A 14,957-nucleotide genomic window follows, 5' to 3' on the forward strand; every position below is an offset into this window, starting at 1 on the left:
GTTCTCCATTTGATGAGTATTTGTTTTCCATTCTTCAGCATCCATAGCCCACTCATTGGAATCAATCCCCGCCATTGCCAAAGCTTCTAAAGAAACCCTCATGGTTAATAAGAAATCAGAGAGGTTTGATAATTTGGGAATAATATTGAGAGATTAAATGGGCTAATTTCTTGAATGTGATGAATGATAATATACAAACATATATATATATATATAAATGAGATTTGAAGAGCTAGAGGTGATGTGTGGGTTTTTGTGAAGAAGGTTGAATAATTAAGCTCACGAGTTTCATAAGAATCAAAATATTGGAAAAAGTTTATTCAAATTTGAGAACAGATTAGGGTTTGAATGGTCTTGGCTTGGTAAATAATTAAAATGGTGGTTTTCTCGTGAGCAAATGATGCAATTTGGCTATAAGCTTCGGTACGCCAATCTTGAAAATTAAACTTACTAAGTGGTTAGCTCGAAGTGACGACATGGAGGATCATTGAGGGATGGTTACATGCACAACACATTGTTAGGGTTATTCGAGCTGAGGGTTGGATAGAGAAATTGTTCAATGAGACAGCCAAAGGCATGGCTTCTAATCTTTCATTATCGTAGGATGTATAGGTGTGTGTTAGAACTATCTCCAATAATCTATATCCATAATTTTTATGCACCTTTTCAAATAATACCAATCATAATGCACCAAATCTTAGATATAGTTTTTTTAGATTTATAGAAGTTATCTACTAAATGATAGAGTCCGTTACATATGGATTTTGCTATATTGTTTGTAATTTATTAGAAATGTTATACAATGTACTTAATTATTAACTCAAAAGGTTTACTGTTTTAGTTTTTATATATATGTGTGTGATCAAAGTTATAACTATCGTGTTCTTGAAAGCAGGATTGTTATTTCTTTTATTTCAAGGAGACAGACGGAGTGTACATATCGTCTTTACTTTACGTAGAGAAGAAACATACGTGAACTAAAAAGATGGATTATTCATTTGTTTTGTGACAAAGAACGCTTTGATTTGGATTTAATTAACGAGATCGACATGATCGGATAATTTTTTTTCTATTTGAAAAATATCCAAAGTTACGATGCTTCTACAAACATACTATCCTTGCACGGTTATTATGAATATTCATCACATTGTAGTAGGTCTAACTTATAAAATAGCTTTTCTCGATATTTTAAAGAGGATATTATTTTTCAACAAAATATATTGTTCACATATATAATAATTTAGAAACAACCTAGGGTTAAGTTTTACTGATTTCTTATGAAATAATATCATTCGTCGTTATAACTTGATTTTTCAAATGATCACTCGACTTAAAACTTACTCTCGTCTAAAAATTAAACGTATTTAAAAGTGAAGGGTATGATGATATAGGATCTAGTGCATATTATCATTGCTAGTAAGTTGATACTAACTCTAAAACATTTTTATATTATTTTGGTTAAAATGTTATATTTTTATCTGGGTTAACTACAATTAATTTATTATCTAAGTTTAAACTTTCATAATTAATATCCTTAATGAACACTTACGATGATATAAAAAAGAAAACTCAAGTATTTCAACGAATCTTTTCTTATCATTCTTTAACAAATAAGTATAACTCAATTAGCATAAAACATCTTCACGTAAAATGGTCGTAATTCAATTCTCTACAGCAGATGAAAACGAAAGCTTTCTTTCTTCCTATATTACCATAATGTATTCTGAAAGAATGTAAATAAAAAAAAACATATATATCAACTTTTTCTTGCAAAATATATCCACCAAATTTGTTACATCTTGGATCTTTGTGCACTAATTATCTTCATGGTCATCACCATCAAAAACCCTAAAATAGTTCTGACTATTATTCTCACTGAACTCATCCCATTAGAAGCCCTTTTCTCTATGACTTTGCTTAGACTACAAAAAATCCCCAAAATGCCATGGCCATGGCCACCATCAGCTTTGCAATCTCTCCCACGCCATCCCTCGAATGACCCATCAACGGGAAAGCAATAGTTACTAATAGTACTCGTCGTTACATGTTCATCACCATCCTCGTCATCTTCTTCATCGGCTAATAAATGTGGTGGAACAACGTCGATCTCGTTTCTTTCCCATTCTTCAGCGTCCATAGCCCACTCATTGGAATCAATCCAGCCATTGCCAAAGCTTCCAAGGAAACCGACATGGAAAACCTATAGTACAGAAGTGTGTACTAATTTGCTTTACAAAGATATAGATATATGGATATATGTTTTATGGGAATTTTTGTAGAGAGCTGAGGTTAATAAAGTTGATTTGGGGTTTGATGAAGAATTGGAAAGTGATGATTTTGGGATATTTATAGATAGACTTTGAAGGGCAGATGATGAATAAGGACTCACGGGCTCCATAAGAATCAAACATTGAAAAAGGTTGTTCAAAATTGGGAACTCATTTAGGGTTTTGAAGGGTAAGTTATAATTTAAGGGTGTGATGTTCACGTGTGAGCTAGTGATCTCTTTTCTTCCTTTTTTTAATTACTTATTTTTTATGACGACGGTCATTACGTCCTAGTGGTGGAACGTTTGAAGTTAATACTTTTTGTACTTTATTTAGTACAATAACTATGAGGTGGTGGATTAAACCTCCGTCCTCTCATAGGTCCTGTCAATACCACTAAATCAAACTCACTTTTTGGTGGATTACTTCTTGTATTGTCCATTAATTTTAAGATAGAACTCTAATCTATTTTTCTTAATATAAGGTATTGGTTATTCTAATGAAGGCAATGTGAAAATTCGGTCATGATGAAAAACTAAAAAGGTACGTTATCTTAAAGAAACATGATGAATATCTCAAATTGAAAAAAGTGTGGATGTTACAATTATATAGTATATGAGGTAATTCTTCTATTAATTGTCGATTAATTTTAAGATAAATACTAATTTAGTTTCTCGAGGTCAATGGTGTATAGGTATGCCCATTTAGGTTGAACCAAGGGGAGTGGATAACTTGATTTGCTACATCTTATATTGATAGCCTTTTAGGTTTAAAGCTATTATATGTCATTTAAAATTAACTTTGATGAAATGAAAATAGTATTTAAAAGGTGTGAAATTAAATATTAAATTAATTTTAATTGATTCAAAACACATCTCAAAGTAATTTTGAATATGAAAAAAGTGATTAAATAAAAATCACTCCCAAACATGGGATACACCGATGATTTTTATCAAGCCAAATGATATCAAGGTCGAGACCATAGTGTTTATCTACATGGGTGCAACTCAACTAGTTAAAGTATGCATCATCACCAATCAAGATTATAGTTGTAAATATAATAATTAAATTTAAATTATTAGCATATATATCAACATTTAAAAACTTTTTACAAATATAACAAAATCTGTCATCGTCTATTAATGATAGAAGTTTGTCACCAATAAGATAGACCATATAACAACTTATCAATAACATAAATCTATGATCGATAGATTACTGTATATATATTTATAATTTTTTTAAAAAATATTATTATATATACAACTACCTATCACAATTACCTTAGTAAACAAATCTCAAACTATAATTTATTTGAAATTTAGAGACTGACTAAATAAAGTCAAGGTGGTAGGTTGAATATATATATATATATATATATATATAAATGGAGTTAAAGTTTTGCATTTAATTAATTAGTAACTATCCATCCATAAAAATATGTATGTGATTAATTTGACCATAGGTTGAAAGAGAGAAAACTAAAAGATATTTCGTCATGCATGCAATCATATACATGAAATCATCCAAATAATTTGCTTCTTTTGTGCAAATAAATACCAACTTTATGGACACAAAAAACATTCAATATCTCATGTGAACTTTGCGCCTTTTTTACCTTTCAAATACACAAAAAAATCTTCCTTATTTTTTGGAAGAATAACTTTAATGTATTATTTCCTTATATATATATAGATATGTATGTTCACATTCTGAATTTTACTTTTATATATGTATTGTTGTTTGACACGCATGAGTCCATGACCAAAAACGAATCATGATCAAAGGAATGTTATGTTCTCTTGTACTATCTGATTTTTTTTTTCCTTCTTCTGTCTTTGATTATCTGATAATGTTGCTAACTTAATTATGGTTGTTCGTATATTGGTTCATTTAGAATTTTTTTTTCAAAAAGATATTCCATAATGTTTTGGTTAGATGTTAGAGTTAATATGTTTTAAAATATAGTAAAATGAAACGAAATATTTACAAAATATAACAAAACTTCGTATTTTATATATGATAGGCACATTGATAGACATCAATAAAGTTTATTAATATATGCATTTACGGTGCCTATTATTGATATATTATAGATTTTTGGTTATATTTTGTAAATACGTTAGCTTCAAATAATTTAAAAAAAAATGTAGATTTTTAAAGTTAAAAGGTATTATCAAAGCTAAGTGGGGAGGTTTTGTTATGTTTTTTATTAAAAGTTTAAGGACTAAAATTGTTAGTAATAATAATTTAAAGTATCGAGACTAAACATTCACCGACTAAAGTTTAGGAACTAAATTGTTTTGAAATAGGGTAAAATGATTGAAAATATTTATAAATATAACAAAATCTTATACACCACAATATATCTAAATAGACATATATTGATATATATCATTAAAGTGATCGATATTATCTGAAATTTATTGTGATAGATAATAAAAATTTGCTAAGTCTAATTTATAAAAATCAAAGGCTGAAATTAAATTTAAAATTTTACTCATTATTTATATTTTATAATATATACACCACAATAGGTAAACTATAATTTTACAAAAAAAATTACATTAACTTTTCGCTTGTAAACTCAATATTTAATTAATATGTAAGCTCATACTCAAACATAGCAAAAGGAAATTATTATTTTTTTTATAAATAAATTAAATATATACTTTATTTTGTTTTTTCTAAATGTGGAAATTAGGTCAAAAGGGATGTTGTGTTCATCATTGTTTTAAAATGCAATATTATTGTAAAGAAAGAAAGAAGAAAAGTGTTAGTCTTCAGTAACCCATTTTTGACGAATTTGAAGGGTCATTGCAAATGTTTGACTCTAAATCACGTGAGCCTTTGGGAATATTATAATTTTCTTTTTTTTATATGGTTAATTTTATCCTATGAAAAATGTTACATTATCATGTGATATATAATTAGATTACAAAATTAAAATATGTAATTTGAAACTTACACAAACTATTTAAAAAATAATAAAAATTAAAACTTTAAATGCTTATTAAGCAAGCACAGAACCAAGAACAATTTAGAAACGAAGAACAATTTTATTTAAGCTCAAACAATAATTATTCTATAGTTACAATGTTGGCAAATGCAATGCCAAGTATGAAAATAACGACTCTATTCACTCAGTTGTATTACAAATACAAACTTCAGCCACAGCACGTGTTAAATTGAGGGAATTAAGATTACACAAAGAAGCACAGCCAAAAAAATATAAACAAAAGTGAATGAAATGTACAAAAGTAGGATATGAGAAGGCAATGATTTCATAAGGATGGCCCCCAAATCAAACTAATCTAACAGAAAAAAACTGACATATAGATGAGGATCAAAAAGCTTGGTAATTGCTACCTTATCTTCCACCAGATAACTCAATAGCTTCCTGTTTATAAATGGAATCATTCCCTAATTCAAATCTTCTTTGCATTCTCTCATAATCTTGTCTGCGAATCACCTCTAAATGCTGCCATTCCTCCCACCTCTCTCCGAGTCCCTCGCCTTCCAGCATCCGAATGACTTGCGACATTGTTGGCCGACTAGCCGAAGATTGCTGCGTACACAGTAGCGCAACTTGAGCCAATGTCTCCACCTCTCTAATATCATAGTTAGTCAGGTTTTCGTCCACAATAATGTTCAGTCGCTTCTCCCTTTCCAATTTCTTGACCTTTAAGAAACAGAGATGAATAAGCCAAAATTATATTTATGATAGTAGAGCTAATTGAAGTTGGCATAAAGAAGGAATAGATTCAAATGGAGATGTGCTGATTTTGATATAATTTGCTTACATGGTCTAGCAGTAAAACATCATCATCTTCATCGAAGCGTGAGAAGTCGATCGCGCGTTGTCCTGTAATAAGTTCTAAAAGCATAATGCCATAACCAAAAACATCAGTCTTTTCTGACGATTTCCCAGTGGATAAGTACTCGGGTGCTATGTGGCCAGCTGTCCCCCGAACTTGAGTTGTGACGCTAGTCTTCTTAACATCAACCAACTTGGCGAGGCCAAAATCACCAACAACTGCTTCAAAATCCTCATCAAGCAAGACGTTAGCAGCCTTAACATCTCGGTGAATAATCTTTGGATTGCAATGTTCGTGAAGATATCCTAAAACCACGAGCTGTCCCAATGCCACACGTTTTCGTGTAGGCCAATCTAAAATAGGTTCCCCAGGCTTAAGTTCTGGCATAGGAGATTACAAAAGAAATCAGCTAGAGGGTAGTAATTATTTATCAGTAAGGCAATACAATAACAATTGGCCAAAGTTCATCTTGTGAATTAAATGAGTAACTTGTATGCTCAGTATCCTGCAAGACTATTTTACATAAGCTTTCATTGAGAAGAGTAAAAGTAAAAACGACAAAGAAAAAGACTAACTGATAAAATGATGAGAGCAGGAAGGTGATGAACAGAGCAATCGAGCAAGGAGTTAACCGGAAAAGGACAACTATCCAAAGACTTATCAAGGTTGTTTCTCTCTATGCAACAATGAAAGTTGAAACTCACCTATAAATCACTTATCGAAATGATGTTCATACTTACTGACAACAATCATATTCTATAAAGCTTCAAGTTGTAACGGGAAAGTAGCAACCAGTTAGCTAAATTACCCAACAATTTCACCTATCCGCAGCCCGCCCCAGGAAAGATCTTGAGACCACCTTCCAGTTCAAGAATGTGATAATCCGCACCCACCACGCCCTCTCACAAAAAGTCATTTTCCAACTAGTGGCCCCTATAGAGGCTGGAGGACTCCTTTCTTCAGTACTAAATACAAACGAGTAGAAAATTTTGTTGTTCTCTGGACTAAGACAATGGTGCTACTTTCCAAGGACATGACAGGGGCACAATGCCTTCATGTATATTTTTTTTAGACTTAAAAAGTCGGCCGTAATCAAAATATTTGAAGGTTGAGCAAGTACTACGAAAAATGAAAAAAGTAGATACAGGAAAGAAATAGCCCATGGCCAATATTTCCCTCTGCCCAAACCAGGATCTACTCAAGCACCTGACACTCAATTGATCTCTTAGACCTTAGTTTTAAAGTTTTCTTGGTTACTCTCTCATTTCCCTATGCCCAAACCAAGATCTACAGATCATTAATATATGATGTAATATGCAAACATTGAAGTATTTCTGCTCAAACGAAAACAGAAATTGTGAGATTTTTTTTTTTTTTCAAATTTCATATCCAAAACAAGCAAATGATTTAATACCTCGAAGACGGTTGGCAACACTCAAGTTCTGCATATAGGGATACACCAATAAGCGTTCAGTCTGAGTTGTACAAAACCCAATCAGCCGCAATAGATTTCTATGAACAGCTACACTAATCATCTCAACTTCACGCAGAAAAGAAGCATCTCCCCAAGGCGTTCATAATTAGTTGACTGTTTCACTGCAACCTTGGTGCCATCAGCAAGCACCCCTTTGTAAACCTTTCCAAAGCCTCCTTGTCCTATAACATTTTCCTCACTAAAATTTTCTGTAGCTAGCTGTAGCTCCCTCCATGCAAATCTTTTCAGCTGACCAAATGCAATTTTTCGATCAATTTCACCTAATTGAGAGATTAGGGAAAAAAAACATTTAGACACGCTTCCATGAACAAAAAATTCAGTTCTAGTGCGGGTGAGATGGGGTGGAGGCATATGGAATTTTGATTCCCTTTTCCAGCTTGTGACTTGATTACATTTGAAATTATTGCGTGTTTCATAAAATTACTAATGAATGACTCAAAGTACGATAACTGGAAATATAGCAATTAGATTCAAAATAATTAAGTATATAGCAAAATTTAAAAAAATGCAAATATAGAGAAATCTGTCGAAATCTATCAAAATCTCAATGATAGAAATCTATCACTGATATACCATATCTAATAAATCATAAGAATCTATCAGCAATAGAAGTCTATCGTTAATAGACTTTGCTATATTTGCGATTTTAAAAAAATGTTATTATATACTTAATTATTATTCTTAAAATTGTTATTCATTATAACTATACCTCAAATTATCCAGTAATTTCATTTAAGACATAAGATGGTTAACTTGACAAGTAATACAAAAACTTACATCAAAGAGTTAGAAACATGAGAAACTATTTCTACAAGCTCTTCATGAATCCAGTTGGGAAAATATTTTTGTTATGCAACTACGAATCACATATCAATTATCTCGAGCAATTCAATATGCTAGTAGAGGACCAAATTTTAAGGAATAATTCTCTAGATGAGTAGCATCTAGATAGTCTATGCTTCAGAAAAATCACAAATACAACACAGTTGTATTTCTAGATAGGTGCTAATACGTACAAACGCTACTAAGAATTGGCAAAAAAGGTTGCACCGAGAAAACAATTATATTTACATTGATATCGATATCCATGAAACCTAGTCACCATAAATGATGCTTGCATAATCCATTTTGAAAATTCAATGATAGTCATAACAATTACCGGGAACATCTTCGAAGACTTCACCCTTGTAGCCTTTATATCTATGCTTGCACAACAAAAGCAATAATCCGACCAAAAGAAGAGTAACCATTAACCCAGAAATAGGTCCAGCTAAGAGCCCAACCTTCGACTTATTTGAAGCACCTGAGAAAATGACGAAACTTTCACATTTCTCTTTCTGCTAAAGGGTGCCTAAGTTATCAAAACGGAGGAAAAGATTTTCCACAAGCCTAAGGACCTAAGGCAAATCCGATCCAATAACCTGAATTTGTACTGTCCGAATCACAGGACCAACGTGAATTGTTGCCGCAATCCAACTTATTTCCAGAAAAGCTGTGAAAAAAATATTTGGAAGGTGAAAAATAAATAAACGGATGACAAAGAATATAGAAATTACATTGCACTGTAAGATCTATTGAAAAATAGAGATTGTGATTGTAGGGTTCTTGACAAGTTATTAAATGAGAACAATTCTACATCAAAAAAGTTCTGAGAGCGATGAGCTCCAAGCACTCTAAAAGCTTGGGTGACCTAATTCTAGTTGAATTATCTTTCTGTATTTTCTAGTTTGAAAGTAAAGAAAAGGGTGTGAGTAGCATAAAAGTTTTGAGAGTGTTGGAGTTGGAATCAGCAAGAGAATTCTATGTGTTTGTAATAATTTTCACATAGTGAACTTCTTTTTGATTGATCACGGTTTTTCTTTCAGTTTGAGTTATTCACGTTAATTCTTATATTTCCAATCTTTATTGCTTTCTTTTAAGTTCTCCGTTATTTGCTGCTTTCTCCTGACAGTAGTAATAGGAAATTTTTCTTAACAGCAAGTGTTTAAATTTTATAATTTTGGTTACTTTCTTTTGACCAAATCAATTTTGGATATGGGATTTGTCATGTCCAAGCAACATATGGTATTTCCTTTTCATTTGTCGATCAGTGATGCTTTAGATTTTGAATGTTAGCTTCAAAAATTTAAGTTAATTATTGTCTTTTTTTACTTTCATTAGAAACTAAAATTTAAGGTAAAGAATCAAACCTTCATTCTCAAAAAAAAGTAGATGCTTTAAACTGTTGAGCTATATGATCGTGCCATAAATATCAGATAGATGTGTTTCCTAATATCACTAATTTTAGGAATTGGTGTTGGTTTCCTAATGCCATGTTATAGCAGATATATAGGTATGATAATATCTACCTTGATAGTATTCAAAAGTTCCACGTACTTGAATTTTGAAACTTGAAATAATTGCTCCGGAATCTGGCCACTGAGATTATTCGAATCAAGAAAACTGTAGGAGAGTAACAATCAAGGCATTGAGAACAGAACACAGATCCCGAATCTGAAAATCTCCATTAATAGCCTTATGCATAATTGAAAACATACAGATTGATCAAGCTAGGAAGGGTTGACAACGTCTCAGGAATACTCCCAGTTAAATGATTTTGACTCAGAGTTCTGCTTCAATGAGAATAAGGAGTCAATAGTCATTATCTCAACTAAAACCCAGGTGTATTGCAAATGCTCATAAGGTATCTTTGAAATTTGAGTAATTTGAAACCCATTACTTACAGGAACCGTAGATTCTTAAGATTACCCAGGGACGATGGTATTTGATCAATTAGGCTGTTATTTCCGAGATCCAAAGTGACCAAATTTGTCAAGTTTCCAAACTCCGCTGGTATCCCTCCAGTTATGTAATTTCCCTCCAAGTTCCTGCAGTAGATTAATATATATTAATTAAGTTTCTCATTGCCAATAAGAAGATTATTTCAAAAACCAGTTTTGTTAACCAAATTTAGTGTCCAAATAATCATAATATGCTTTTCAAAGCTAAGGTTATCTCAGATATACGGATGTCTAACGTCCAACACTTCCCTGAAACTAGAAGGTTAAAAGAAAATATCCGACCAAGGGATGTGAGAAAATTAGATCTCTGAAGAGGACGAAGTCTTGCGCTTAGTAAATTACAGGAATTCCAATCATAAGAAAACAGATTTTAGTTCTTTGTTGATAATAGTTTATCCCAGTTGGTATTAGTGGGTGATCTTCTAATTTACAATCTTTTGAAAAAAATAGTATAAGAAAGTTCCAGTTATGGAATTTTAATACTATATATACATGTGCAAAATAGAACTCTTTCTCGAGCAACATGAATAGATAACCTTAAGTAAGCCAAGCACCTGACTTGAAGAATTAAAACTTACTTTTAAGACAACAATGAATATTATGATCAATAAAATCCAGAATTTGGAGTATAATAATAAAAGAAGCCGGCTTAAATTGCACAAACATCAAGTATTTAGAGCTGCAAATTCTCGTCCACAAAATAACACAGTACTCACAGAGTTGAAAGAGATTTTATGACAGCAATTTCTGGAGACAAGGTTCCAGTAAATCCCATCGTTGGCAAGGTTCTGAGAAAATTAGATTTAATATAAGTAATGGCAGACTTGAAACCTTTAATATTGGCAAGTAAAATATTTCATACAATGAAATAAATAAGTCATTTATATAGAGCATCTAAGCACTCACAAGTGACATGATTATTGCTAAATGGATAGAAAGATCAGCAAAAGAGTGTATTTAATTTAATTATGTCTTACATAGCTGTCACGTTGTTCCCATTACACATAATATTGGACCAACTACTGCATGGATTGACATGATTTAGGTTCCAATCTCCAAGCTGACTACTTGTTGCATTCAATGCCTTCTTAAATGCATAGAGTGCGTCACCTGAAGGTGATAAGAACAACGTACATTCATCAAGTGATCAAGCAATTAGAGAATATCAGTATAATAGTAATTCCAGGTAAATTTGCGCAACTGGAAGCAATCAGAAATTGAAAAGAAAACTACATTATTTAATGATTTAATCTCACAAAATTTTCAAATTTGTATCCCTTTACAAGGGAAAAAAGGCTTTCACACTTGTTGATAACTTCAGACTAGCTTTTCTACCAACTCACAAGAAATGAGCAAAAAGACGAACTGATGGAAAAGGTATCTTCCATGTGACAAAAGACTTGTAGCATATCCAAAGATAGTGTGAAAATAAACAAAAAAAAGAAAGAATTAGAAACACTTAATACTGTCTTTGCCAATGAAAATGTGTATTTTGGGATTGATTTTAAAATTGCTAAAATCACTTCAAAATCAATACGAAATACACTTAGTTGGTTATAATTTTACACTTTCAAATACAATTTTCATATTATTAAAACTGACTTTGAATTATTAAAAGTCATTTTGGAAGTGATTTCCATAATCTTTCTTTTAATATTATTAAAACTGACAAACATGCTAAAAGAATTTCAATTTCTATTCAAAACTACATACTGTTTCAAACATCATGAAGATAAATCAGATGGACAATCTTTTTGCCATAGACCAGATGTTTATACAAAAGACTATGAGCAGCAGTACAGTAAGTTCTCAATTTTCATAAGCTACCTTGAGATGCAGTTCATACCTTGAAAATCAGACACCGCAAAGTAATGAAAGCAAACCAAAACTAGAGCAGTAAGATAGAGTTTTGCCATCTCCGCTAAAAATCACTTTCATCGCGTAATGTTAAGAATCTGGGCAAAAAAGGTTAATAGAGTCATTGCCATATTTGCAAAACCAACCATTCTTTTAGTCAAATATATTGGCATGGTAATAAGTCCCAAATTATTTGGTACAAGATACCTAATGATCCACAGTCTACCAACAAATCCTTGAAGAAGATAAGGCCACATTAAAAAGAATGGATCAGACTACTAGCATAGCAGTTCTAGAGCATTTGAACAATAGCTATAGGCACCAATCTTGATTTGTAAAATCAGAATATGATGAATGCAACTTTCATGGAGAAAAAATTAAAGAATACACTAAACATTCATTGAGAAGAAATTAAATAACAAAACTCAAAGAAGAACACATAAAAAAGGGAGGCGACCTTTAAAAATTGCCTCCAATCTAACAAAGTATAATCTAAAAACTAATTACTGATTGGTGTACGTTGAATTACCTTTTTAGGGCTCTTAAATTATTGATTTCGTGGAAAAATATTAGAATTAGGAAAAACTATATGATTTTGTGATTTTATTTCAAAATTTCTTCTTTTATCATAATTTTCTACTCATACTTGAAAAAAAGAATTAAAAATTTATGAAAAACCAAAAATATATGTGGTCAATTTATACATATTAAAATTAAATAAATATTTTTAAGAATTTAATAACAATAATAAGCAAGACTTTCTTGGCATCCCCTCGAATAGTCATCAATCCATGAGCACTCTCGACAATCACTTTTAACCCAAATAACTCCTTTTCACTAGAGCCCATCCCCTATTTGATTAGCTCAACCAGGATCACAATTGACTACGTCATCCAGACGCACTACACAACTAAATGTAAGAGGCGTGGCTCTCATACCCTTTGCTAGGACAACAAACTCTCAAATATATCTCCACAATGGTCACTTTGGGTATAACCCTTATGACATTGTTTCTTGTTTCACTCAAAATATCTTTTATACCTCTTGAGAGATTATTGTCCTCGCTTGTGTACCATATATCTTTTCCCTTCCTAAGTAGAACTTTGGTGGCAATCTAACACAAACCAGCTGAATGACTTTATCAATCTAACCAACTTTAAAAACTAAGCTAGAAAAGAGGGCTCTGATGGTTGATGGTTGATGGTTGAAGAATAGTACTCAAAAAAAAAAAAAAAAAAAAAAAACAAAATTTTCGTGGTCATCAAAATACCACAAGGAGGAAGGCGCTTGAAATTCATTAGTTTGTTCACACTTCTCCCAAATGTTCTTAAGTTGACCTTCAGGTTGAACTTCGAGATTGATGAATATAAATGACTTTCTCATACATTTAAAATTTATCACTCAAAACAGGATAAAATAAAATAAAAGTCATGTTAAGTTGAATTTTTTGCATTCGATATTCAAACATCACAATATCCTTATAATCTTTAGAAGACTAAAATGGAAACTAAAAAAAAAATTCAGACTTCGTAAATAAATTAATTACCATTTCTTTTATTTCCACATTCAATTTTCTATAAAATCTCTGCCACTTAGCTCTGCAACGAAAACCAAATCACCCTAGAAAATGAGAAAAACAAAAAAACAAAAGAGAGAAGTAGCTAATTAAAATCAATAAGCAAATGAGTAATCAACAAAACCAGAAGAGAAACGAGATTAAATCGAAAAGGGTACTGAAAGATTAAAGAAGAACCAAAATAAGTACCTGGGAATAGGAGAAGTAGATTTGGGCAGAGTAAAGAGAAAGATTATCCTCAAGATTCTTAAACCTGAAAGAAAAAAAAAAAAAAGAGAGTAATAAGAAAGAGGAAGAAGGGCGGTGATGGGTTAAGAAATACGAAGCTCAGAGAAGAAGAATTGTAGAGAGTGGTGGTGGTGCCTGAAGAGGAACTGCATCACATTCAGCAAATCATCCTTCCGCCACTAGCAAGAGCTTGCTTATATTCATTGTCTTCCATTGTTATTGGCTTGGAGCTGGAAAACAAAACCTTTAAAATACAATATAAATTCACTAACTATTTACGCTTATAAAAATAAAATGTAAAAAATTCTTTTATTCTTTTATTCTTTTTTAGATCGTTCTTCTTTTCTATTTTTCAAAAAAACTCATTTGTTATTTCATTTCTCAATTTTTTTAAATTAAAAATTACTTTTAGTATCTAAACTTCAATTTATTTGTAACTTGTATTTATAATTTTATAACAATTTAATCTTTAAATCTTTCATTTTCGAATTCATACGGATCAATTTAAAATCAATAAACTAACCGAAACTTAATATCTTTTACAAAATACATAGTCTAGAAATAACATCTAGTTTTAATATTTTCTACGTACTAAATTGTTATAAATTTGAAAGTACCAAGACTAAATTGTTACGTATTAAAATATATGAACTAAATTGTTACCAAATTGAAAGCAAGTAACAAAATTCTAAGTTTATGAAACAAATTGCTACTTTAATTGATAGTATATATTTTAACCAATTATACCATCCTACTTGAGTTTGGTGATTAACATATTGTTATATAGACCCAAATATCGATTATATATTAATAAATTTTAAATTTCCTCGATGTTTATGAACATTTCACCGATACTTAACATATATGTTTCTAATATTTAATCAACGTTTACAACTTTGTGCTAATATAAAATGCACTTTCAATTCAGTTAAGCAT

The 14,957-nt window shown here is 31.1% G+C and overlaps 1 pseudogene; it reads right to left on the reverse strand.

Moving 5' to 3' along the window:
• Window positions 1-5,306: 5,306 nt before the first annotated feature.
• Window positions 5,307-13,795, reverse strand: LOC116406165 (annotated as a pseudogene).
• Between the last annotated feature and the right edge of the window lie 1,162 nt (window positions 13,796-14,957).

The sequence above is a fragment of the Cucumis sativus genome, unplaced genomic scaffold, assembly GCF_000004075.3.
Source record: "Cucumis sativus cultivar 9930 unplaced genomic scaffold, Cucumber_9930_V3 scaffold69, whole genome shotgun sequence".
Lineage (NCBI taxonomy): Eukaryota > Viridiplantae > Streptophyta > Magnoliopsida > Cucurbitales > Cucurbitaceae > Cucumis > Cucumis sativus.